The sequence below is a fragment of the Mus musculus genome, chromosome 17 (assembly GCF_000001635.26).
Source record: "Mus musculus strain C57BL/6J chromosome 17, GRCm38.p6 C57BL/6J".
In the NCBI taxonomy this organism is placed as follows: domain Eukaryota; kingdom Metazoa; phylum Chordata; class Mammalia; order Rodentia; family Muridae; genus Mus; species Mus musculus.
In genome coordinates, this window is record NC_000083.6 from 55,140,828 (window position 1) to 55,146,081 (window position 5,254).

At 40.3% G+C, this 5,254-nt stretch overlaps 1 pseudogene; it reads left to right on the forward strand.

The window, feature by feature from the left end:
• Positions 2,269 to 3,142, forward strand: Gm46577 (predicted gene, 46577; annotated as a pseudogene).

Here is a 5,254-nt window from a genome sequence, read left to right on the forward strand (position 1 = left end):
GAGGAGCTGATGAGCATCTCCGGGAACAGCCAGAGACCTTACATAAGGCAGGCTCCCAAGAATCACTGTGGGTGACCTTAGTTGTGACTCACTACATTATGGATATGGAACCTGAGGAGGCCACCTCCTGTAACCTGGCAGGAACCCCAGCAAAGCTATAGAGACTCCAACCTACCCACAAAATTTTCAACCCAAAATTTATCCTGTCTCCAAGAAATGCAGGCAAAGGCTGGAGCAGAGACTGAGAGAATGCCCAACCTGTAACCAGCCCAGCTTGAGACATCCCATGGGCAAGCACCAATCCCTAACACTATTAATAATATTCTGCTATGCTTGCAGACAGGAGCATATTGTTCTCTGAAAGGCTCCATCCAACAGCTAATTTAGACAGATAACAGACACCTGCAGTCAAACAGTGGATGGAACTTAGGGACTCTTATGGAAGGATTCCAGCCCTCCCTTTCCTAAAGGGGATAGGAAGTCTACAGGAAGACCAACAGAGTCAATTATTGTGGACCCTTAGGGCTGTCAGTCTGAACCACCAACCGAAGGACATATGTGGGCTAGACCTAGATCTCCCTGCGCATGTGTATCAGATGTGCAGCTTGGTCTTCATGTGAGCCCTGAACAACTGAAATGGGGGTTATCCCAAAAACAGTTGCCTGTAGTGGGGGATATGTTCTTCTAGCTGGGCTGATTTGTCTGGCCTCAGTTGGAAGGAAGCACCTAGACTGGCAGAGACTCGAGGTGCCAGGTTGGGGAGATGCCTAGGGGCCCCCACTCAGTCAGAGGAAAAGGGAGGAGGGGAGTGGGAATGAGGGAAGGATTGTGGAAGTAGGTGACCAGCAGGGAACAGAGCGCAGGATGTAAAGTGAGTAAGTAAATTTAAACACCCATGGAAGGAGTTACAGAGACAAAGTTTGGAGCTGAAACAAAAGGATGGGCAATCTAGAGACTGCCATATCCAGGGATCCATCCCATAGTCAGCCTCCAAACGCGACACCATTGCATACACTAGCAAGATTGTGCTGAAAGGACCCTGATATAGCTGTCTCTTGTGAGATTTTGCCGGGAAGAAAACACAGAAGTGGATGCTCACAGTCAGCTATTGGATGGATCACAGGTCCCCCAATGGAGGATCCAGAGAAAGTACCCAAGGAGCTAAAGAGATCTGCAACCCTGTAGGTGCAACAACATAATGAACTAACCAGTACCCCGGAGCTCTTGACTCTAGCTGCATATGTATCAAAAGATGGCCTAGTCGGCCATCACTGGAAAGTGAGGCCCATTGGACTTGCAAACTTTATATGCCCCAGTACAGGGGAAGGCCAGGGCCAAAAAGTGGGAGTGGGTGGGTAGGGGAGTGGGGGGGGAGGGTATGAGGGACTTTTGGGATAGCATTGGAAATGTAAATGAGGAAAATACCTAATTAAAAAATATTTAAAAAATTAAATTAAAAATTAAAGTAAAACAAAATCTAGTAGAAATAATTTTTTAAAAGGAATTATTTACATATATATATAAATAATATATATTTGGTTTTTCGAGACAGGGTTTCTCTGTATAGCCCTGGCTATCCTGGAACTCACTTTGTAGACCAGGCTGGCCTTGAACTCAGAAATCTGCCTGCCTCTGCCTCCTGAGTGCTGGGATTAAAGGCGTGTGCCACCACGCCCTGCAAGTTATATTTTTGAACAATAAAATTTAAATTTACTTACAATAGGATCTGGAAAAATAAAACGCATTCATGAATAATTTAACTGAAGGGAAAAATTGCAGTAAAAACTACAGAGTTTTGCTCATAAAATATTTGAGAAGAACTGACTAAAAACATTTATTTTCATACATGAAAAAGTTTAACGTGAAAATATCAACTTTACCAGAATCATTATTAAAATTTCAATTTCTTTTTGGTTAAAAATGGGAGCCTATCCTGTAATTTAACTGTAATTTAATTGTAACTGAAAAATAAACATAATAGGACACAAAGTTATACAAAATCACACAAAATAGGAAAAAGACTTTGAAAGAATTGTAGGATTTATAGTGCTTATTCTCAAAACATACTATAATTTACTATAATCGAATAACTGTGATATAAAACATACACAAGGTTATAGGCCAATAAGACCAAATAAACTCAACGAATATGCCAAGAGCATCCAAAATGTAAATAATAAGGATGTCAACAATTTATTCTGGAATGCATGAACTTCCACAAAGGGAAAAAAAAAGTTACAATCGTTACCATTGAAAATATGCAAGTGGAGACCTCGCTGGGTTGCTGCCACTGCTGCCGCCATCGTGCCAGCCCCATGGGTCTCAGAGGTGGGTGACTCTCCAGGATGGGAGACAAGCCAATTTGGGAGCAGACTGGATCCAGCTTTATTCAGCATTACTACCAGTTATTTGATAACGACAGAACCCAACTAGGCGCAATTTATATTGATGCATCATTGCCTTACATGGGAAGGACAGCAGTTCCAGGGGAAAGCTGCCATTGTGGAGAAGCCTTCCGTTCGAGAAAATTCAGCATAGCATCACGGCGCAGGACCACCAGCCTACACCAGATAGCTATATCACCAGCATGGTTGTGGGCGAGCTCTAGGCTGAGGAAGATCCCATCATGGGTTTCCACCAGATGTTTCTATTAAAGAACATCAACGATGCTTGGGTTTGCACCAATGACATGTTCAGGCTTGCCCTGCACAACTTCGGCTGACCTCCTCCTGGCCAGATAGTCACGCTGTTTCCCCCTCCCTCTCCCCAGTCCTAGCTCACTCCTCCAGATGCTCCAAATATCATACACAAAGGAGCAGGGCCGAGGCAGGAGCGGGTGCAGGGCGCTTCTGTCACCACGGTGTTGTGCATGATGTTTGGATGCTAGACTAGTCGCACCTGACAAGAAGTTTGTGTTGTACCAGAGCATGCCTTGTAAAGACTTAAGTAATGCAAACAATTGTCGGGTTTTCTTTTTGTTTTATTTTGTTTTGTTTTTTAATCTACTGACAAGTTGCTCTAGTAACCCAAAGAAGTGAAGGAGAAAGCAGCTACCTCACCAACCGCCCAGATATTGATTTGTTCAGATGTTTCAATGCCTCATGATACAATAAAACCACAAAATTGTTCTTAACAGTTTAAAAAAAAAGAAAAAGAAAAGAAAATATGCAAGTGTTATTTCAAATTGCACTGAAGACCTAATTTGGGTCAGACAGGTTGTTCAGTGGATTGGAGTACCTGCCTTGTAAGCATTTGAGTTCAAATTCCCAGTACTCGTGTAAAACAAAACAAAACAAAACAAAACAAAGCAAAGCAAAGCAAAGCAAAGCAAAGCAAAGCAAAACAAAACAAAACAAAAGCTAAGCATTGCCATGACTAACCCCAATGCTTTTAAGGAATAGAGAGATACAGTAGCAGAATACTAAATATCCTCCTCTGTCCTTTATAAGTATGTGAGCACGTACATCTCAACCATGTGTGTGCATGCATCACAGTTTTCACACACAAACACATACAGAGAGAGAAACAGACAGAGAGACAAAGACAGAGTGAGACAGAGACAGACAGACTGACTGACTAAGATTTAAATAAAAACCTAAAGCCATAAAACACACAAACACACATAGGGGAAAATCTTCATGACTTTGTTTTGCTTCTAAAATGTATCAACAATAACAGAAGCAGTTATAGGAACAGGAAGACATATAGACTGTAATTCACCTAAATTATAAACTTCTGAGCCACACGGAGGGCACTAAGAAGGGCAAAGTTAAATCACACAATAGGAAAACTGTAGCATGGATCTGATAAGGTTTTATCATAAAGAATATATAAGAACCACAACTCAGCAATTTTCTGAAATGGGCAAAAGATTTGATTGCTATTTCTTCAAAGACCACATACAAATAACTCATAAATGCACAAAATGCTCTATAATATTCAACAGTAGTGAGGTATAAATCAAGAGCATAAGATGGTGTTATTTTCTAGCTACTGAGACAGCTATAGTTCCTTGGAAATGGGACCATAAGTGGCCGTGAGAATATGGAGATGTTCAAAGCCCTATACATGTTGGTAGAAATATAAAATAAACTGCAGCTATGGAAAATAGTTTTTCTCAAAGAACATGCATAATTACCTTAAGACCAAGAAATTCTGGTCACAGATTTAGTCCCTGCAGAACTAAAAACAGGGCTATCAGTGATCAGATGACCATCTTCACAATAACCAAAAGGTGGCAGCTATCTAATAATACATTGAATGACACATGCATGAATAAAGAAAAAGGGGTATATATGTGCATGGAAATCTCCAACCTGGAGAAAACTTAGTTCTGATTTATATAGATGCACTTTGAGCTTACTGAGTGAAATAAAGCAAATATGAAGTGCAAATGCAGTGTGATCCTGCTTCTATGCAATGTGTAGTCTATGCTCGCACATGGGCTCACAGTTTGTAACTGTGGGTAAAGGAAGAAATGTCTAGTTACTTGGTGGTCAGAGTTTTGAAAACTGCAACCCTCATGATCACGTACACTCATACAAGTGAATTGGGTATTTAAGCAAGCTGAAATGAAAAAATTATGTAATGTATTGCAACACAATAAAGCTATTTATTGAAAAAACTGTCACTGAAATTTGAAGTTATTCTATTTTAATTCTTGTGAATCTTAGGAATATTTTTTAAAATGACTATTTCTATTTTTTGGCCTGTATATAATGTAAAGAGGACATTATTAAATTCCACTGTACTTTATTTAGTAAATGTTAATTTTACTTTGAGTAATAAAATCTTCTGTTCCCATTAAAGGAAATTTATGTTCATCAGGCCCTGAATGGGACTCTAGAATTCTAGAATTTAACCTTAATCCTTAAATACCTTTATTCTTTCTAGAGAGACTTTGTGAAATTTTTGCCATGTGTTTTTCATAGTGGAGGGTAACTTGGGACATCATCTTTATCTGTTGTCTGTACATAACTTCCCATTGTCCATCAACCGTCCTTCCCATTGTTCCTAAGAAATACTCAAACATTTTAAGGAGCCAAGAGCTACTACCTTCTTGGCCATAGAGGGTCACTGGCTTCAGTGGAGCAACCTGAAGCACACAGTTCGCATTCCTGTCATGAGTCAAAAGGCTGTAGGTATTTGCTTCTGAACATTGGAATTCCAGCATTGAGAATTGGGAAGTTCCCAAGACTGGGATGTTTATGCGATTCTCCATATAACTGTCAGAAAGCAGATGCTCATGACCCAG